At 36.1% G+C, this 23458-nt stretch overlaps 1 long non-coding RNA gene across 1 annotated transcript; it reads left to right on the top strand.

Moving 5' to 3' along the window:
* The first annotated feature begins 5837 nt into the window (after window positions 1-5837).
* Window positions 5838-22779, top strand: LOC125278915. The gene is made up of 2 exons (XR_007187288.1): window positions 5838-6279; window positions 22418-22779. It is a non-coding gene; the product is annotated as an uncharacterized LOC125278915 (long non-coding RNA).
* Window positions 22780-23458: the final 679 nt, after the last annotated feature.

Here is a 23458-nt window from a genome sequence, read left to right on the forward strand (position 1 = left end):
GGACGACCAAACGATTCAGATTTAATAGCGGGTAAATATAAAGGCCTTTCAAGAGATTTAGTGGGAATCTTGCCGCACGATCTCAAAACACGCTGAATACGACTCAACTCGTTTATTCAAGCGGAAATTAATATTAGCTGTATTGCAGAAAATTTGTCGCCTTTTCGCATACAAGTCTGAAATATTAATGGACTGCAGTGTATTTCACGGTTCAACAATTTACTACCGTGTTTTTAGACACAAAGCAGCTTGTTAACGTATCTTCAAAGTGAGGGACGCGTGTCAGCTCACTGAAGTATAAGCGCGCGTTACACATCAAATCACACAAATTATTTATTCTAGATTGCTCATACATCAAAACCAAGTTTAAAACGTTGCTCGCGAATTCTCCACCAAATAATATATGTAACGAATGTAGCGGTTCGTACAGTTATTAATCAATTTATGGATGAAATATGAATATAATAATTCATAAGGTTATGAATAAATTATGATTCATATATCAACCCAACGGGGAATTAAACATATATTGTGAATCAATTACAACGAATTATAATCAATTACATATATGATTAGTTCTGGTTTAATAATTATCTAGAGAAACTGTTCGTTTGTCCAGCAAACTAAGTCCCTCACAGAATATTATAAACAGAGTTATTTTCTGGCCATGAAAATAACTAAAGCATAAAGCGATCGAAAAACGTTAAAGTGACTTGGGTTTTCAGCTGAAAGAACAAACAGAACAATCGAGCATGAATAACGTTTTAATATATGCAAACTACGAATACAGAGGTTATACATCTAAATATACAAGAAAATACACACCTATGTACAAGAATAGAAGTAGAGAAGGAAAGAGAGAAGGCAAGTAGCAAACTCACAACCAGTCCTAAGCCAGCACGGAAATCAGTTTCATCATCTAAGATTGAGAAACGGCAGTATACTTGCATTGGTTGCGTGTGTCGAATTTCAGGTTAGCGCTGGTGCAGTTCGTTGGCTTCCTCCGTTCAGCGGGAAGGTTTGAACTGAGGACGAGAGTGAGTTTCGCTGGAAGATGGCGATCCCGAAGCTGAGCGCGGTGGCAGCGCGTGGTCACCGGAGAGGTCCGGGAAAAACGTGCACGAGATGCTCGTGAGACAATCGGGAGAGAGCACCCAAGAGATTGTGCGTCTTTGCTTTTATGACAGATAAGCCGACACACCTCCTTGAGGTGGGGTAGCCAATAACATGGGTGCAAAGTTGGCGGGAAAGCTTTCCCTTTGTTTTTGTCTTGCAAACTCATTTGCATGATTTACAAGGTTGGATTAGTGTTCATTTTCCTTCGAAGTACTATTAAAAATAGTACAATGCATTTGTCAGCAGTGTGACATACATTATGGAATAAATCAGATGAACAGCTTTCAAAAGAATCTAGACTTGACATATAAACGAAACATGTAGAAGAAGTTATGGTTTACAGACAAAATTACATTAATAGGAATGAAACTAGAATGGCTACAGTCATTTAAACTCTAAAATCTAAACACTAGGAAGCATATATGCACTTAAAATATAGCGGGTACACTTTGGCACAGTCATATCTTGAGAATAACTGTACATACCATCTCTAGGCATGTTTGTATATGTGTGTGTGTCTGTGTGTGTGTGTGGGGTGTGTGTGTGGAATTTGTCTGGTCAGTCTCTGGCGCTGAGTTTCTTGCCCACAACCGGGGGTTGATCCTTTGATGTTCCAAAAGCTAGGAAATTGGGTCCACTGTCTTACCTCGCCCAGGCCACAAAGATGTCAAATGGGCTCATCTTTGCAGACTGGTCGGAGCCGACTTAGTGATTAACGAACACAGTTCATCAGGTTAAAAGCATTCTGAAAACTCCAAAGTTTATTGATTGTCCTGATACATGTGCATATGCTACAATTTATTAAATCCACATGTCATAAAAACAAGAAACTATGCTTCTAACCACAGCTCGAGAGCTGTCGTTCCAACCACACAAGTTTGCGATGCAGTTTGCGAATGTTCGTTTGAACTATGGTTTCGGGAAACACCAAATCGTTGAACTATGTAAGTAACAACAGAACTTGCAATGTTAGTTGGCTAACAATGCTTTTGGGAAACGCACCCAAGATTGTTAAAACAGTCATGTGACTGCAGTGGTTCAACCTTAATGTTATGAAGCGACGAGAATACTTTTTATGCACAAAAACAAAACAAAAATAATGACTTTATTCAACAATCTCTTCTCTTCTGTGTCATTATTCTTGCGCAGGTGACACAGTAACACAGTGAAGGCTTCCGCGTTTATGTCCGAATGTCGGCTCAGTATTGGCCAAAGCTGATCACGTGATCAGCACGACACATCCATGTGATGCTAACGCAGGAGCCGGCCAATAATGAGTCGGCGTTCTGAAGTAGAACCTGGAATCGCTGAACATAAAAACAAATGAGAATGACACAGAAGAGATTGTTGAATAAAGTCGTTATTTTTGTTTTGTTTTTGCGCACAAAAAGTATTCTCGTCTCTTCATAACATTAAGGTTGAACCACTGCAGTTACATGACTGTTTTAACAATGTCTTTAGTACCTTTCTGGACCTTCAAAGTGTTTATTATATTGCTGTCTATGGACGAGTCATAAACATGAACGAAGGTCTTACAGATTTGGAACGACGTCTAAAAGAACGACAGAATTTGGGTGAACTAACTCTTTAAGATATACAGGGAAGATAACTTCTAATCAGTCTTTCATGTCCATCTATTTATTTACTTATTTATTTAGCGAGTAGCCGTGTTGTGAAAAGCAGAAACAGTACAGTCAGATGCTCATTATCACAAAACAAACCCCTTTATGACATTGTACAATAATGACTGGATGACTGGATCTAAAGCTGTTCCCGAAGCAATCCATATGCTATGATTTATTTTTGCTCCAGAATAAAGGTTTTAATTAGCCGCGCTGGATTTTCAGAGGTTGTGTCAAGGGTGTTTACAGTGTGGCATTAAAAAAAAGAAATCTTTCCGTATTTTTTTTCTCCAACACAAAAGCGCTCCCTGAAGGGACTGACATTTCAAATGCCCGTGTGTTTGTGTGGCTCTTGTGTGTGCGTCTTAGATGCATAATAGAGATTACAGGAGCGGTGTTTACGGGGTACTGTATACGCGTATGTGTTGCGCTCGCAGGTGTTTGCATGCCGTCATGTGGGTGGAATATTTACCTCCTTCCCTGCGGGTGAGAAGTTCAGTACAAATCACTCTGCTTTCTGATTGGTTTGAGTGACTTCTGCAAAATACAATCTGACCTCAATAATGGAGCAGGCCATTGCTTATAAACAAAACTAATGGAGTATTGAACTTTGATACAGCACCGGCCAGGTCTAATCTAACATACAGTCACACGGTATTAACCGAGCGGCCCGGTTTGGCCCAGTCAGCCCTACCGAAGAGAATGTATTCATGCCTCCTCCTCTGTCTCATCAAAAGCTATCAGCATAAAATCAGTTCCCCTTCCACAGCTCTGCAAACACACTGTAAATCTACGATGAATAAAACATCAGACACGCCAACAAACACCCTGATCAATGAGGGTGGGGGGAGGCTGAGTCCAGGATAGCTGGACAGGGTCCTGTATGTGTGTGTGTGTGTGTGTGTGTGTGTGTGTGTGTGCGACAGATAATGAGTCCTAGATAAAAGTGTGTGAGGACGTGTCATTTGGTCCAGTGTGTTTACGGGACTAATTTTGTCACACACACACACACACACACTGAGAGATATCACAGGACGCCAGAGATAAGCAGCTCCCTGTGCTGAAACACACACACGCGGCTGCCTGGAGAGGTGGATAAAAGGAAAGGAGTGCAATATCACATAAGAGAATGTGGCTTTGATAAACGAATGAATCTCTTTTTTTTCTCTCAACAGTGTTCAGACAGAGGGACAGTTCAGGGAAAATCACGCAGAGAGTCTGAGGATGTATGGGTGTGAGAGCAGAAGACGGTTAAAAGAAAGTATGTGAGTGGTACTTTGTTCTTTAAAGCAAACTGCCAAATAAATAGCTGACAGATTGATCAAACACTAAAAAATGGTTTATAAATAAATTGCATATACAGTAGGTGATGAAAATTTTATTATTCCGTTAATTTGCCATCCATGAAGAATAGAGGGTATGCACGTGACATCTGCCGTTTTGACTGCGGTTACGCCCACTGAGTGGCAAAAAGACTGAATGGCAGTATTGGTTTTCAGCGTGAATGCCGCAAAAATCACACAAAACACATTCAAAGTGGCAAAGAGCTTTGCGATTGACTGTACAAATAGATTTAACACGAAATCTGAGGTATATTTTTATAGACTGCCAAAAGCTACAGATAAAAGAACCAAATGGATCGCTGCAATTCACAGAAACAGCTGGACTCCAGCAGAGAAACATGGATTTGCAGTTATCATTTTGTCAATATGTTGAATTTTGGGCTAAAATCATACCCTATATATTGTATTGTTATACTGTATATTGTATTGACAACTCATCAATTAAATATTTACCATCTTATAAAAACAAAAACTATACAAGTTTTAGGGCTGGATGATATATACAACATTGATATAAGTGATCACCCAGATTTAGACCTACCTATATTGTATATAAAGTGTTCACAGGCAAATTTGCTTTATGTATTTCCCTGGCATCGAAATCAGGCACATATAAATGTCAGGAAAAATGTTCCTGGCTGCATGTCAATATCCATGGATTACTGGATCTTTTGTAAGTTGTACTAGGAACACTATCAAGTCCAACATTTAGTGTAATTGTTCATTTTGCTCACATTTTCGCAGTTTTCCCTATTAAAGGGTTAGTTCACCTAAAAATGAAAATTCTGTCATTAATTACTCACCCTCATGTCGTTCCACACCTGTAAGACCTTCGTTCATCTTCGGAACACAAAAGATAAGATATTTTTGTTGAAATCTGATGGCTCAGTGAGGCCTCCATTCACAGCAATGACATTCAAACTCTCAAGATCCATTAATGCACTAAAAACATATTTAAATCAGTTCATGTGAGTACAGTAGTTCTAGCTTAATATTATAAAGCGGCAAAAAAAAAAGAAAGAAAAAAAAGACTTTTCAACAATATAGTGATGTGCCGATTTCAAAACACTGCTTCAGAGCTTTACGAATCGAATCAGTGACTCGGAGTGCCAAAGTCACGTGATTTCAGCAGTTTAGCCGTTTGTTAGGAGATCCGAGTCACTGATAATCGGATTTAATCAAAAATATCTTAATTTGTGTTTCGAAGATGAACGAAGGTCTTACGGGTGTGGAACGACATGAGGGTGAGTAATAAATGACATTATTTTCATTTTTAGGTCAACTAACCCTTTAAATCCAGTCATGCAGCAGGTTCTTTTGCCACTCAGTCCGGCTGAGGGGGCGTGTTTTGGCAGGAAAGTGGCATCAAAATTAATTACAAAAGTTAATTACAAAGATTTCCAAAACACTAAAGTTAAATAAAATTAAAAATTAAATAATATTAAAAAATGTATTAATTTACATTAAGATGTTAATTAAATTAAATTAAAATTAACCCTCTGGTGTTCTTCGCGTAGTGGTCAAAAATTATCTAAAAAATTTTTTAATGAAATTAATGTACTTTATTTTAGTTCAGTAATGTTTTTTATTTCATATTTTGCTTTTTTAGGGTATTTTATGGTACTAAATTATATTTATGCAATAGTTAGAATCTACAAATTTCCAACTTAAACTGTCATCAATCTTGAATGCTTTGGAGCACAGACTGAAGTTTGGTCTCTTTTTGAAGACGACACTTCGCAGATTATTGCTGAAGTGATAAAACTTAAACAATTATAGAATTTTAGGATTATTATGAAAAATGTATTATTTTCAATTTTTATATGAAATATGTATTTTCAAAAACACGTTTTACTCTAGAACTGTAAGAAAATCAAAGCCATAAATCTAAACAAGTTTGAGGTTGATATCTCAAAAATTGAGCTTTAAGTAATACTTTCTTTGGGCGCAATACCTAACTTATCCACTGGATGAAATTCATCTCCCATTCATTTCCAATGCAGCCATTTTTGATTGTGAACAGTACAAGTGTGACTATTTTTTCAGGACCTTTACCTTTACCTTTCAGGTCAAAACCTTTACCAAGTTTCATACCTTTCAGATGAATTAAAAAAAATTCAAAAAGGCAATCTAGGCAGTTAATGCATAGACGGCTGGATGGACGGATGGACGGAAAATCCTGTCGAAAATACATTGATGTAAGTGTGTTGGGTAAAAGAATGTTTCAGTGCAGACTTTCTGCCAAATATATGTCTGACCAATTACTCAAACACTTTTGTAGTGTGTGTGTGTACATACAAAATGTGAAAATTGCATAGGTGATGAAAATTTAATTATTCCCATTAATCTGCCATTCATCAAGAATAATCACTTAATCCTGATGATTTGGATTCTAATTTTCTAATTGGATTATCTAATTGTGCCCAAACATTCTAAATTATTTAATTCATGAATAGTGAGCCAATGAGGAGTCATCCAGGCTGAATTAATGAGCTGTAAATATCACACATTCCAGCAGACTCCAGACCGTATAGCCAAGAACTCCCTGCGCTGTTCTAGATTCATACGCCATGTCTTTTACTTTTTATCTGTCATCTCATTCCAAAGTTTTTATTCAAAGAGTAATGGAAAAAGCAAATGTTGCGTAAAATAGGCTAATATTGACAAAACATTTATAGCCCACATTCGATAAGGCTGGATTCTCTATATGCCGATTAATAACTGATGCAGTAAATTGTGATAAAAATTATCCACTATGTGAATCCTTAAGGAGTGAAGTTCTAATCACAAGCCTCCACACTTTGGGTGAATGCACAGGGAAGTTATTTGTATTCATTATGAGTTAATTGTTCCTTTTGTCATTATTTTTATCTGGTTTATATGTGCATCAGCACGTTCCGTCACTCTGGGGCAGACGGCTTGCGTAAAAATTGCGAGTCGAATAAGATTTAAGCAAAAGCCCGGCAGGCGGATATGAGCTCTCTCCGAAATTCTCATCAGTAAAACCAACAAAACATCTCTCAGTAGACCAAACCCAAAATCCTCGGTCGTAGAGCAGATTAGTGCTTATAATCATGTGAGTTTTGAAATGTGTCCAAGTCTGAGTGAATGAAGTTGTGAAATTCGCACAAGTCTTAGTAGCGAGAAGCTTGTTTGACAGTTTTGATTCAGTCTCGGATTGATTGATCAAAGCTGTGGCAGTTGTTGTTCTGCCTCTTAGTGATGTAACGGATTAGGCTCTGCATTTTTCTAAAAGAGTTTCTTCAATAAAGTTCCAGCAGGCATTGGTTCAATACTTTAACCCTCTGGAGTCTGAGGCTGATTTGGGGCCTGGAGAAGTTTTGACATGTCCTGACATTTGTGCTTTTTTCAGTTGTTCATAAACATATTAATGACACAAGTGTCATTACACTGTATTCAGCACAAACTAGGCTACCATAATATGTGAGGAACATGTGTGTACATGTTTGTGTTTTTGAAGGAATAACGTTTATGCGTGGTTACTGAAAAAACAAAAAACTTAAGTCACTGATATAAGGCCAATAAAAGTATATTAAATCTGTGTTCACAAGACTTTTGGGTATTGAAGGTTGTAGACTAGAGTTTTTGCTTCAAAATTATGTAAAAATTATGCTGACTACTCTTTCATTTATAACAATATACTGATTTAGTTTTTGTAAGACACTTTTTGCCAAGAAACACGGTATGCGAGGAGGCGTGAATCACCACTGAATAATGGCTCATTCTCACCTGTGAAGACAAAAGAATTGAATAGTAATGACCTGAAAAGACTTGCATATTAATGAGGCATTTCAGTCAGGTAGGCTGTGAAAAAAAACTTCTGTGATGTCTCAAGCTCATCATGGTATATGAAACATACAGAAAAATTTTATTACAATATAAAATAATGGTTTTATATTATACTTTAAAATATAATGTATTTCTGTGATGCAAAGAGTCTGAATATAGGCTTTTAGTTTAAAAGCATGCACATTTGGAGAAATATAGGATTCTCATATGTTTATGTCAATTTTCTATACAGAGGAGTTATTTTTTATTTAATATTCATTGTTATCTCTATGAGCGCTGGTGTTTGCAATTCATACTGCAGCCGGAGGGCGCTCTGTGCATTTTAGTCCACAAATTCACCTAAGAAGAAGACGATATTCCATGAATGGTGTTTACCAATTCATACTACAGCCGGAGGGCGCTAAAGAAACAAAAACTCACTTAAAACTTATCAATAGAAGAAAACAAACAGGAATTTACTGAATGTCTTCCAGAGATCGCTAACCATGGCTTTTTCATCCAGATAAACAATTTTCAAGGCAATAAATACACGATTGAGATGATGAATGCATGTGTTGTCTCTGAATTTGCCTGTGAATAGCGCTGGCTCCGTGGGTGTGGCCGCATTAGTGGGTAATGAGCTGAATCACGGACTTCTGACATGGCTCTCTTTTCATACAGATTACATAAACACAGAATGTTTGTTTTCGATTTGACTTGCACGATTTAAAACCTGACATTTCAACGTTTTGTTAGACATAAGTATGAATTTTTTGTGATTAGTATTCACTAAGTTACACTTCATTTTCTGAGAACTATCAGATTGGACTTCGTTCAGAGGGAGATGAGAGATCACGCATCATGTTAGTTTTCTTTATTTTACAAAAAGCACAACATTTTGTTTTTACTCTGAGTGTATACAAATAAAAGGAGATATTCTATAGTTTCAATTGATGTATTACTTATGTCTCTATGACAAAAAATTACAGAGTATTTTAAGTCTGTTTTGCTGCAATGTGAAAAAAAACCTGCAAAACGCGCCGGCGCGTTTTTAGACCTCAGAGTGTTAACTAAGACTCAAAAAGTACAAGAGTGAACTTGGGGTCTAATCAATAATAATTATGTGCTGAGTAATAAAGTACCTCGAATAATGCTGCACAGTACAGTACAGATGATGGACACACATGGCAAAATGTTTTGAATCTTACGTTTGCACAACAATAACAGAAAAGTTTTTCCTTTGTGTTTTTCACATACAGATGACACCATTAGCCAGGTTTCCATCAAAAAAGGGTTTAGCGCTTTAAAATGTTTAGCATTGTAGCTGATGGAAATGCCATTTGTCGCTAAAATTTCTCAATTGTGTTTGTGGTGTTGCTTCCGTAAGCACCGTTTCTCCGTAGTTAGGTGCATCAAGAATGAGGAAAATACGGTCTTGAAAATCTCTGCAGTGCAACAAAAAAGGGTGTCTGTTAAATTAAGGAAGACTGCTGTTTTCAATGCTGCATGACAAAAAGAAAGGAAAATAAAATACAGAACTTCTGTATCTGAATAAATGAAAGTAATGTCATAAAATGGTGATTTAATGTTTAGGCTACATGACAAATGAAAACAACAAACATGACACTTGTAAAAGCTCTAATAAAATTATTAATAAGCCTCAGTTAAGCTAATGCAGACCACTTAAAAAAAAGTTAAATACATAAATAAAATGTTTTGGTACACAGCTGCGCATATTTGCTTTGTTGATAACAAAACAGCGCAAAAACTGGATGGAAACTTGGCTCCCTGTTCACACGGATCCGCAAAAATGACTAAGAACGCTGTATTCTGCTGCCAGGCCAGTAGGTGGCACTATGCACCTATAGACTGAACATGTTGTACGTATGCGCATGACATCACTGTTTTCACATCTTTTTGCGCTTTTGTAGTTTACATGGAGACGATAACGGGACCGTTTTCAAATGTTCGCATTTTCAGGCCCCCAAAACGCATTTGTCGTGTAAACGACCGGCCAGAACACTTAAAACTAGGGCTGTCAAAATAACGCGTTAATTTCGATGAATTAATCTGAGAAAAAATAACGCGTTAAAAAAAATAACACCGATTAATCCACTCCGTATTGACCTTTGAACCTGGAGCCGTTCTAGCCACCATTCGACTGTAAAATGAAGGTGGGAGACGACTGCTGCGCTGACGGACAGAACGAGCAGAGCTCCTCCCTCGTGCGCGCGAGAAAGTAAGCACCGTCTTTGCACTCTCTCTACCTCACACATTATATCTAAATCAACTGACACAATGCTAAAAGTTTGTAAGACTGAATCCATGTTTCACGAGGCGCATTCGGAGAATGTTTTTCCTGAATAACCGCTGGGTGTGAATATGCTGATATAAACCACACTTTCAGTAAACAAAAAGAAAATCCTATCCAGTGGTGAAGTGTTTTCTGTGTTGACAAATATTTTGAGATGTCCCTATAGCCTAACAGTCGCGATTCGCATGCAACGCGTCAACGTCCGCTAATGTCCAATTCGCGACCTAATGACTCATTTGAACAGATTCATTTTAATGAATCATGACAACAACTCATCTGTCCACACGGTCTATAATGAATCATTTACTCGAACAACTCTGAAATGAGAACATAAGTGTGCTTACCCCATTTAGCAAGAGTGGTTAGTAAAATTAGCCTTAATAATCCACAATATTTTCAGGTTATTTAAATGACAATGTGTAGTAAATTAGGCCTGCCTATAAAATCAGTTAGTTTAGACTGGAGTGAGGTGAAACCAGAACAAAGCAAGTTGTTGTTAGTTAGGTACATTCAATTGTATATGGTAGAAAATTATATTATTAGTTAATATAAAATGCTACTTTTTAATACTTTTCAGGTTTAGCAAAAAAACATCTTCTCTTACAAAGCTATAAAATCACTTTTTTTTTTTTTGCAAAGAGGGCAAGAAAGAATTACAGTGAGAGTGATGGGTACTTTATTGTCAGTATCGAGCTCGCAGATCACGTGGGTAGGACACTTTTTACTGTTTGTGTGGATGACCATGTCTGTCACCACCGAAGACCATTTTTGACCCAGGAATTTAATAATAACAAAAATGCATTTAATACTTTAACAGCAAAAATTATGTATGCCATTAATTTAGATTAATTAATCACAGAGTATGTAATTAATTAGATTAAAATTTTTAATCGATTGACAGCCCTACTTAAAACGTTTTCAGTTTTTAGTTGAAAAAGGTGTCAAGTAAACAGCCTCTTAAATATCAGGTACTTGTCACAATGTTGTATTGCAGCCCAATTAAGGTCAAAGGTTAACAAAAAAACACTGTAGCTGCATTAAAGAGTTTCAGAACATTCAGATTCAGTGTCATAAAATGTTCCTGAAATGTAATTTCTGGGTAAGATCTTGTAATCTCATGTTAAAGTGAGTGATACTTTGTCTCCAATCCTATTTATATCCTATCTGGATAGAGTCCTGCCTTTTAAAGTTGATTGATATCATAGAGAGTAACACCAAAATCATCAGTTACTAATTCTATGATGGTCTTTAGATGGTTTGGTCGATTAAGAGATATATACAGTACTGTTCAAAAGTTTGGGGTCGGTCAGATTTTTAAGTCTATTATGCTTACCAAGACTGCAATTATTTGATCAAAAATATAGTAAAATAGTTGTGAAATATGAATACAATTTAAAATAACTGTTTTCTATTTATTAGTATTAATATATTTTTAATGTATTCCTGTGATCAAAGCTGAATTTTCAGCATCATTACTCCAGTCTTCAGTGTCACGTGATCCTTCAGAAATCATTTATGCTCAAGAAAAATGTATGATTATTATCAACAGCATTGCTTAATATTTTTGTGGAAGCATTTACAATTAATTTACGTCTACACTAATTTTCATGCAATAGTGTTTAAAATACCTGCTTTATGTTGATTCTACATTAATTTGAGGATTTAGTGTGTATTTATGATTACTAATTCATATATTTAGAGATTTAACAATAATATCAAACTGTATAACTGTATAACTTTTTGTTTAATGTTTTATCTATAGAGATGATACCTTTATTATACAGTCAAATATTACAATATTAATTGCAAATAAAACAATATTAATAAAGGGGAAAAAAATACACTTAAAGGGATAGTTCACCCAAAAATGAATGTTATCCAATGATTTACTCACCCTCAAGCCATCCTAGGTGTATATGGCTATCTTCTTTCAGACGAACAAAATCTGAGTTATATTAAAAAAATATCCTGTCTCTTGCAAGCTTTATTATGGTAGTGAATGGTAACTGAGATTTTAAAACCCAAAAAAGTGCATCCATCCATCATAAAAGTAATCCATACGACTCCATACAGGGGTTTAATAAAGGCCTTCTGAAGTGAAGCGATGCATTTTTGTAAGAAAAATATCCATATTTAAATGGTGACCTCTGAGCCAATGCATGACGTATTTTAATATTACTATGGAAGAATATTTGTAATATTACTCTGATTGTGTTCGTCTGAAAGAAGATAGGATGGCTTGAGGGTGAGTAAATCATGGGATAATTTTCAATTTTGGGTGAACTATCCCTTTAAGATATCACAATGGGGTAACAACAACAAAAAAAAAAAACTTGCCAATTGTACATTTGAAGTATTATCATCATATCATATAAGAGGCGATCAAACTATTATATTAAATCTCAGTAGATAATTATAAACCCACACGTCACTCACCTATCTGAAACATCTCTCCTGATTGATATATCGTGATTCAGCTATCTTAGCCATATGTCGTATGTGGGTGTAAATTGACAGGTGTTGTCCGAGCATGTTTTTGTGTGTCAGTCAGAAAAGATTTTTCACTGAATGCTGGCAGATTGGCTAGTGTTTACAACAACACAGGACCTGTCTACCTATCATTTTATAGTTGAGAAGATTGAGGGGAAAGGGGTGAAAAGGAGGAGAAATGAGGGTGGAGGACTGAGACGCAGAGCCAGAAGAGAGGGAAAGTGAGAAAGCGAGAGAATTTGAGGTGAGGGTGCAATGAAGTTAGTGACGGGTGTGCCTGTTACCTGTCAACAGCTTGTCTTAGCTGCCAGAGCCGGAAAGGCGTGCATGCGAAGTGTGTGTATGTATACATGTGTGTGGGGGTGTCTGAGTGATGGGTCCAGTCTGTGTTTATGTGGCAGTATGGCCCATCTCCATCTGAAAGTCTCTTTCTTATACCATACTGGACAGGAAGGACGGAAAGTTGTGTCCCTCATTAAACAAAAAGGCAAAAATGGAGGTTATGGTGAAAGCATGTGTGGGAAACGGGTTTCCAAGCCTGTTTAGATCCTTTTGATATCATAACACCAAAAACACTGTTTGATGCTGGTTTTAATATTAGTCATTTAAGATATGTATGTATAGTTTGGGGTCTGTAAGATTTTTTTTAAATAAGTCTTTTATATGTCCACCAAGGCTGCATTCATGTGATCAAATGTTTTCTATTTGAATATATTAATGTAATTTATTCCTGTGATGCAAAGCTGAATTTTCAGCATCATTACTCCAATCTTCAGTGTCACATGATCCTGATTTGGTGCTCAAGAAACATTTCCTTCCTCCACTTAAGACCAGAAACAGCAGGGAATGAGAGTTGTGCTCAATTTCGACTAAAAAAAATAGAGGTTATGATGAGGCATTTACAATGAAAGTAAACAGAGGCGATTTTGGAGCATTTAAAAGCTGAAATGTGAAGCTTATAATTTGATAAAAATCATTAATGATGATAAAATTCTGTGTATTATTTGAGGTGTAAAGTCATAATTTTATGGTTGTTTTAGCTGTTGTGTTGTCATGGCAACAAAGTTGTGAAATTAAATGTAGCCTATCTGCACAAAAAGGGAGATGTTTTTCACACTAAAATCATGTTAACAAGCATATTGTTTGTCTTGTGGCTTTACTGATGAAACAGTATTTTAACATGCGTATGTGTCTCACTGTAACCCAGATTGTTGTTGTTGTTGTTTTAAATAATTACATTTTTGTTGTAATCAACATTATGCCACAAATGCTGTCGATTAAGCTTAGCTTGTACTGAACCAAGAATATTGTTTCAAAATGAAGCTGATAATTTTGAATGATGACGTTTTTTAGTGTGTTTGAGCTGAAACACCAAGATATATATAACGATACAGGCTATTTGCGTCCTACTGTTCTTGTTGCATTTACACAGCATAACCAGCAGATGTCCTCAGCATGCTATATTTCGAGTGAATAGCTAGTGTAATCGATATAACAGTGAATTTAGCTGACGAAGTCAATATAGTGGAATTACAACAACGCCGTTTTTTTCTCTGCAACTTCAAAGGAAGCAAGACAATGTTGTCGAAACTTGCGCTGGAAACCTGAGGTAATTTTATGTTGAACTGTTTCCTAGCCTGGCATAATGCATAATACTTATCACAATGTATTATTGTCAAACAGTGGTGGATATTTCTGTCAGTGTTTTATCATTCAGTAGCTGGATAAAATCGTTCTGAAAGCGATCCCAGTGATATCGTTCCTTTGTTATCGTTATAGCTGTGGTGTGAACTCTGCTATTCTTTTATATTTAGAACAATTTTTAGAACTATATAAATATCGTTATCTTTCTAGTTAACGTTCTTGGTGTGAACAAGCCTTAAAGTTGGCATTAAGAAGTTGCAATAGACTTTTCTTTTCTGGTATGACATAAATCCCAGTGAAACAGCTTTTCGAAATATAGGGCGGGACTTGATTTTGACAATCAGAAATTGGTTTAATTCGAATGGTTGTGTTTTGCTATTGCTGTGATGTCATGTGAGTGACAGGTTGCCCCGCCCTCACGCCAGGAAACACAAAATCAGAGAAGAGATGTCGATGCAAGAGGAAGGGGAAGATATTTTGATGAAAAATCACGAGGGAATATGAATTAAAAAGTAATTATGTGCACGGATAAAACATTTATAATAAATACTGCAATATTCCATGAAAAATAAGAATTGTCAATTTTGATTTCATGGTGGCTTTAAGTGTAGATGAATGTTGCTGGAGAGTGTGCAGACATTTGCAGGTCTGTTAAGGGATAGAGAGTGGCATAAATCAGACGAGATGGGTATTGTTATGCTTGGAGTTGTCTCTGCTTTAGGACTGAGCTCGCTCTCAGAGCTGCTGGCAGATTTATACACGCACACACACAATTTATTTTACATTGACAGATTGAGCTGAAATATGAAATCATTGTAGACATGGGCTGCACTGTTGGCAGGAGCCGTGTGTGTGTGTGTGTGTGTGTGTGTGTGTGTGTGTGTGTGTGTGTGTGTGTGTGTGTGTGTAGGTGTGTGTGTGTGTGTGTGTGTGTGTGTGTGTGTGTGTGTGTGTGTGTGTGTGTGTGTGTGATTTTGGCGGGAAAGTGAGTGGATTGAGGAGGAAAGGATCAAAACAGGGAGAATGAGAGGTTTATAGGATGCGGACGAAAGAAGGAACAAAACAATACAAAAGAAAAGAGACCAAAACAGCAGACGATGAAGATATTGAGAATAAACAAAAAGAGATTGTTCATTTCTGATTCATAGCTGTTAGCACCAGGGTTATTATTGTATACTAAAACCCATATCTGATGGAAAGACATGGTCTAAAAGCATGATTGTAAACATAAATCAATTTAAAAATATCATATTAGCAGTCATCAAGCACTCATCAAATAGCAGAATAATGTAACCTGTGTGGGAGAAGACATCCCATCTGCAGATGGTGGTATGATGATGGAAAACAAACAAACAAGAAAACAAAGTGAGTAAAAGTGAAATGTGAAAGGAAATTAGATTACAACTTTTTTCTTCTTGTTAAATGAAGGTCATATTAAAAGTAAAAACTTTTTTAAAATGCCTTCATTATTTATTTTTGCTACTTTCCAAGTGCCTTTTGACTTTATTGTTTTAGACTTGTTCCAAATCGAGACTTTCTTAAACCATCAAAATCCATTATATAAAATATTAATTACATTTTAAAAATTTTATGATCTAAATAAGAGAGATAAACATAAACAAATTAAGTATTTATTATATGAAAATTACAGTTGTCCTTGTGACGTCATTTCAATCACTTTGCCAAAGTAAAGTTCTATGAATGAAATTTTATTAGTAAAATTAATGTACTGTTGTCAAGGAGTCACTGAAGATCTTGAAATATGTCGAAGTGTGAAGAAAACAAAGAAATATAATAAATATCACTTGTGAACTGAATATTTTTATTAGGGCTGTCAAATTATTAAAATGATTAGTTAATCGAATTAAATGCAAATTAATTGCACATCAAATCTGGCTGAGAAATTATCCCCAAAAGATAACTCAAAGTCACATGGCCAGATTTACTAAACGGGGCAAATTAGCATGAGAGTGCCCTTCCACAAATGCACCGATGGGAGTGGCAAGTTTTGCGTGTGATCTACTGCTGATGTGCAAAGTACACAGACGCAGTCAAATCATTTACATAATGATCAACGCAATCTATCAAGAGCAGCACAAATTAGCTTTGGGTTGCAAATGAGCTGATGCTCATCAGGTGCGGGTCAACACAGGCGTAACTTGTTACATGTAATATACGGATATAATGACAAAAAAAAATGATGACAAAATGGCTAGTTATAAAGTCAAAATTGTGAGATATAAAGTCGCAATGGAGAGTTATAAAGTTAAAATTGATATATAAAGTCAGAATTGCGAGGTATAAAGTAAAAATTGCATAATTTTTATGTCAAAATTGCATAATTTTTATGTCAAAATTGCATAATTTTTGTCAAAATTGCGTAATATAAAGTCAAAATTGTGAGTTAAAGTCAAAATTGAGAGATATAAAGTCTTAATTGCATAATATAAAGACTTAATTGCATAATATAAAGTCTTAATGCGAGTTATAAAGTCAAAATTGTGTGAGAAAGTCAAAATTGTGAGTTAAAGTCAAAATTGCAAGTTATAAAGTCAAAATTGTGAGATATAAAGTCACAATTGAGAGATATGAAGTCTTAATTGCATAATATAAAGTCTTAATTGTGAGTTATAAAGTCAAAATTGTGAGATAGAAAGTCAAAATTGTGTAATATAAAGTCTTAATTGCGAGTTATAAAGTCAAAATTGTGAGATAGAAAGTCAAAATTGTGTAATATAAAGTCTTAATTGCATAATATAAAGTCGCAATGGAGAGTTATAAAGTCAGAATTGTGAGGTATAAAGTAAAAATTGCATAATTTAAAGTAAAAATAGCTAGTTATAAAGTCAAAATTGGAGTTATAACGTAAAAATTGTGAGTTATAAAGTAAAAATTGCATAATTTTTATGTCAAAATTGCATAATTTTTGTCAAAATTGCATAATTTTTATGTCAAAATTGCGTAATATAAAGTCAAAATTGCGAGTTAAAGTCAAAATTGTGAGATAGAAAGTCGCAATGGAGAGTTATAAAGTCAAAATTGAGTTATAAAGTCAGAATTGTGAGGTATAAAGTAAAAATTGCATAATTTAAAGTAAAAATAGCTAGTTATAAAGTCAAAATTGTGAGTTATAAAGTAAAAATCGCTTAATATAAAGTCAATTGCGTAATAAAGTCTAAATTGCTAGTTATAAAGCCACATTTGCAAGTTATAAAGTCAAAATTGTGAGATAGAAAGTCAAAATTGTGTAATATAAAGTCACAATTGCGAGTTATAAAGTCAAAATTGTGAGATAGAAAGTCACAATGGAGAGTTATCAAGTCAAAATTGAGTTATAAAGTCAGAATTGTGAGGTATAAAGTAAAAATTGAATAATTTAAAGTAAAAATAGCTAGTTATAAAGTCAAAATTGTGAGTTATAAAGTAAAAATTGCTTAATATAAAGTCAGTTGTGTAATATAAAGTCTAAATTGCTAGTTATAAAGCCACATTTGTGAATTGTGTAATATAAAGTCTTAATTGCGAGTTATAAAGTCAAAATTGTGAGATAGAAAGTCGCAATGTAGAGTTATAAAGTCAAAATTGAGATATAAAGTCAGAATTGCAAGGTATAAAGTAAAAATTGCATAATTTAAAGTCAAAATTGCTAGTTCTAAAGTCACATTTGCAAGTTATAAAGTCAAAATTGCGAGATATAGTCAATTGCGAGTTATAGATGAAATTTTGACTGTATAACTCGCAATTATTTTATGCAATTTTGACTTTATATTACACAATTTTGACTATAACTCGCAATTGTGACTTTATATCTTGCAATTTGATTTTATAACTCGCAATTAAGACTTTATATTACACAATTTTGACTTTATAACTCGCAATTGCAAGTTTATATATCAGAATTCTGAGAAAACGATCAGAATTGCGAGAAAAAAAATTCAGAATTGCAAGATAAAAAGTTGCAATTATCTTTTATTTTTATTCCTTGAGAAAACCCCATAAATATCAGTGTAATGAAAACAAGTGAAAGCCGTAACAATGTTAAAGCACAATCCAATCTAAACCGTTCATCACTTGTGGTCATGTTGTACTTGTGTAAATGATCATGTGTAATTATGCCACCCGTGAGGCATGCTGGGTAACGGCGACTCTCATTAAGCTCGCTCACCGATCACATGCACCAGTGAGAGCTGTGGTCTCTCATTAGATCTCTTAATGTCTCCCCATAATTCATTTAGCTGCCGTTTACATTAGACGTCTTTTATTTACGCGTCGAACACAAGCAGGGAGCCTTCACTTCAGCTCCAGCTTCCTGTTCATCCTCTCCTTCCCTGTGTTTTATCTCCATCCTCCCACTCTCCTGATCCTTTCTCTTTAGACGCCTGTCTCTTTTACTTAAAGTCATTATAGTTCAGTCAAAATCTCTCTTTCTCCCTCTGTCTCTCTCTCTCGCTCTCATTATCTCTGGCCCTCCTACAGACTTCCTCTTCCTTTCCTATTAGTGTCGCTCTGTAACCTAGCAACGGACAGACTGTTTAATCAACAGACAGATTCAATGATGATGAAACTCTAAAATAGGACAGGCTCCGTCAAAATGTCTCTCTGTCTCTACACAGATATGAGCGCACTTTTTTTGCCCTAGTTAAACATTTATATGTGTTGTGAGAGCAGAGAGAGGACCACCAAGAAGCAATACAAAGCAAACAAACGAAAACAACATGAACGTAGCACTTTTTGTGTGATTTTTGTCATATCCAGAAGGGAAAATCAGTGGCGTGAGCCATTTGTGATTGTGCAACAATCACACATAGACTAGCCTGTGTTTTTCTGAGAGGATGTGCCGTTCTTTCTGGGCAGCAATTTATGTTGTTCCCGAAAATAAACCTCTGCACTTATTTTCCTTGAATAAGATTTAACCTTAACTGCCTGTTCTCCGCTTCACCTCCATGAACAATCTCGCTCACTCCCGCTCGCTCTGTGAAGGAAAGCTCAAGAGTAAATGGTTATCATTTAATTGAGGCTGTTTCTCTTTATTTTCCCTCCTCTCTCCACCTCTCTATCGCTCTTTCTGTCCTCTGTGAGCTTGACTGCAACAAATCAGGCTAGACGAGAGGAACATCAGTTCTGCCTGACACTCACATAAACACACACAGGCATGGCTGGGTCAAATACAGAGTTTAGAGACCTGTTTTTTTTAGCAGGTCTACACATTTAATTATTGCTGTTATGTCTAAACATTGACTCATCCTGCACTCTCATTTAAAGCCAGTTGGTATATGACTTTGATATGTCAATTTATTTATGAAACAGATTCTTTTAATTTAAATAATATTTAGTAATGAAACAGAGTAGTCATAATACTGTCAAATCAATTAACACGAGATGTCAACAGATTTTAATTTCACAAGTTGTCAAAAACACTGTGTTAAAAACAACCCAATTTGGCTGACCCAAGGATCTGGGTAACACAAAAACTACCCAAACACTGGATTGTTACGTCTGACCCAGGAGCTGGGTAACACAAAAACTACCCAAACACTGGGTTGTTACGTCTGACCCAGGATCTGGGTAACACAAAAGCTACCCAAACACTGGATTGTTACGTCTGACCCAGGAGCTGGGTAACACAAAAACTACCCAAACACTGGGTTGTTACGTATGATCCAGGATCTGAGTAACACAAAAACTACCCAAACACTGGGTTGTTACGTCTGACCCAGGATCTGGGTAACACAAAAACTACCCAAACACTGGGTTGTTACGTCTGACCCAGGAGCTGGGTAACACAAAAACTACCCAAACACTGGGTTGTTACGTATGATCCAGGATCTGAGTAACACAAAAACTACCCAAACACTGGGTTGTTACGTCTGACCCAGGATCTGGGTAACACAAAAACTACCCAAACACTGGATTGTTATGTCTGACCCAGGAGCTGGGTAACACAAAAACTACCCAAACACTGGGTTGTTACGTATGATCCAGGATCTGAGTAACACAAAAACTACCCAAACACTGGATTGTTACGTCTGACCCAGGAGCTGGGTAACACAAAAACTACCCAAACACTGGGTTGTTACGTATGATCCAGGATCTGAGTAACACAAAAACTACGCAAACACTGGGTTGTTACGTCTGACCCAGGATCTGGGTAACACAAAAACTACCCAAACACTGGATTGTTACGTCTGACCCAGGAGCTGGGTAACACAAAAACTACCCAAACACTGGGTTGTTACGTATGATCCAGGATCTGAGTAACACAAAAACTACGCAAACACTGGGTTGTTACGTCTGACCCAGGATCTGGGTAACACAAAAACTACCCAAACACTGGAATGTTACGTCTGACCCAGGATCTGGGTAACACAAAAACTACCCAAACACTGGGTTGTTATGTCTGACCCAGGATCTGAGTAACACAAAAACTACGCAAACACTGGGTTGTTACGTATGACCCAGATCTGGGTAACACAAAAACTACCCAAACACTGGGTTGTTATGTCTGACCCAGGATCTGGGTAACACAAAAACTACCCAAACACTGGGTTGTTATGTCTGACCCAGGAGCTGGAAAATGACCTAAAATGCTCAGGATCTGGACAAAAGTGTATGAAATCAAAATTGACCCTATTTATTTTCCTAGCACACATTACTACTCTTCTGGTGAACAATTAATCCATGCAAGTTAATTGTTTGTTGTAGCATTACATTTACCTCAGGCAAGTCATTTAGTGTCCACAGCATGTTAGTTCACTGGAGAAATGAATTCTAGAGAGAGCATTTCACTGAATATATGCACTATATTAGCTTATATATTCATTATATTTACTTTACTTGTTAGTAGTGTCTTCATTATTTAATATATGTTTAAATAAATTTGCCATGAAAACAAGTTATGACAGTAACTGTGTAAATTATTATATTTCAACAATTATTATTATAGCAACTGAATTTAATAATTTGGGCTCTGTTGTTAATTGTAACCTTTAATATTATAGTAATGTGCAAGAAAGGGCTCCCTATATATAGTTTACAGCATTAGCTGAGATAGATTTTTTTATCCTTAAGAAATGTTTTATTATAATTGAATTTATTTAAACACAGAGGCATTTGATCAAAAAACACACAAAAAAGCAATTTTATACCGAACCGTGACTTCAATACCGAGGTAATTACTGAACCGTCATGTGATTATGAAAATGAAAATGAAAAAGTGTTTTTAATTTACCTTGTAAAAGCTTGCAGAAAATAGTTTTGTGAGAATCAACCTCAAACCTAATCCTGAACTTGGTAAAACAATTATCTTTATTTAAAATATGTTTTAAGCCTTAATATGTTTTTCTCCTGTTAAGTTTTTCTTAAACACAGCCCTAACTAGAAAATTTTCCACCAACTGCCACTGGTTCAGACTGAGCTGTTTATTTATAAAATATATTTATTTTTATTTTTTATTAAGGTTATTAAAAGTGCATGCATCACAGTGGAGCTGCTTCGTGTCTACATTTAACACACACACACACACAAAACATTTCTCTGCAACCCAGAGGACATAGATCTTATTTATGTAGCTTTCACCTACTAACTCTAGAATACACACACAGAAATGCAAACGCACAGACACACAGGCCTCTTCTATAATGTATTGTGCCATTTGTTTATTATTCAGAGATTGGTCTTGACTCCGAAATGTTTTAGCCCTTATCTCGAAAGGTCCCTGGATCGTTTGAGGAATGTGTACACTGTGAGCACTATGTGTATCTGTGCCTGTCAGCGTGTTTGTGTAGGATTGTGCGCTGTGTGTGTGTGTGTGTGTGTGTGTCAGCTTTCTGTGTCAGTGTTAAAGTGTGCTGCTGCTCTCTGGAGGTTGCTGTGAGCAGTTCTGACTGAAGTCTTTATATGAAGAGTGCTTTATACTCTGTTGTCACTAGGGGCCGCTGTGGAGCATCATTAAGGCATCATTTCTTGCTTTGTTTGTGGGCTTTTTTGCAGGAAAGAAAGTGTGTCACTTTATGTCAGTGTGAAAAATCATTAGTACAGCCTTTTCAAAGCACAGAAAGAATCTCACATTTATTAGTGTTCTTTCTCTTCCTTTGAAACAGACTCTTCCAGTCCTCTGTCCTACTTCACATTTAAACCCCGAGGAGAGAGACGCTACTGCTTATTGTCCCAATAGAGACGCTGCTGCTTATTGTCTCTGCGTCCCCTGCTGTGGCTCAATGTGTGGCATTCTCAACAAATCAGAGCGTTGTCATCCTTCACTTCCTGTGCATGCATGAACACACAAATGCATGGCAAACACATTTCATGTCAGGAGCCCTGCTGAGAAACACATCTTAAACTAGCCAAAGCTGGTTTGTTGGTCTGTTTGTTGGCTGGTTTTAGGGGCGTGCTTATTTAATGTGTACTTGTAGTGTACTGCAAACCTTAAAAACTATTAATAAAAAAACTGTACTGTACTGCAGATATGACTACTTAAGTAGGCTAAAAAAAAAAGCTCACTTTGTAATAATGTCAAATTAAGCGTTTTACTTTAAATCATTGTGTTTTAATAATCTTTTGTCATGTTTTAAAGAAGTACACTTATTTTGATGTGTTGACTAACATACTTAAATCTATGGAAGCTTGTTTCTGCCATGAAATAAAAATAAAATAAGTAATTGCGACTTATTATCTCTCAATTCTGACTTTTTTTCCCCTCACAATTGCATGATGTAAAGCCAGAATTATGAGTTATAACGTCAGAATTCTGACTTTATATCACGCAATTGTGAGTTTAAATCTCGCAATTCTGACCTTTTTTTCTCAGAATTGTGAGATATCAGCCATAACATTATGAACACCTTCCTAATATTGTGTTGGTCCCCCTTTTGCTGCCAAAACAGCCCTGACCCGTCGAGGCATGGACTCCTCTAGACCCCTGAAGGTGTGCTGTGGTATCTGACACCAAGATGTTAGCAGCAGATCCTTTAAGTCCTGTAAGTTGTGAGGTGGAGCCTCCATGGATCGGACTTGTTTGTTCAGCACATCCCACAGATGCTCGATTGGATTGAGATCTGGGGATTTTGGTGGTCAAGTCAACACCTTAAACTCATTGTTGTGCTCCTCAAACCATTCATGAACCATTTTTGCTTTGTGGCAGG

The sequence above is a fragment of the Megalobrama amblycephala genome, linkage group LG11 (assembly GCF_018812025.1).
Source record: "Megalobrama amblycephala isolate DHTTF-2021 linkage group LG11, ASM1881202v1, whole genome shotgun sequence".
Classification (NCBI taxonomy): Eukaryota; Metazoa; Chordata; class Actinopteri; order Cypriniformes; family Xenocyprididae; genus Megalobrama; species Megalobrama amblycephala.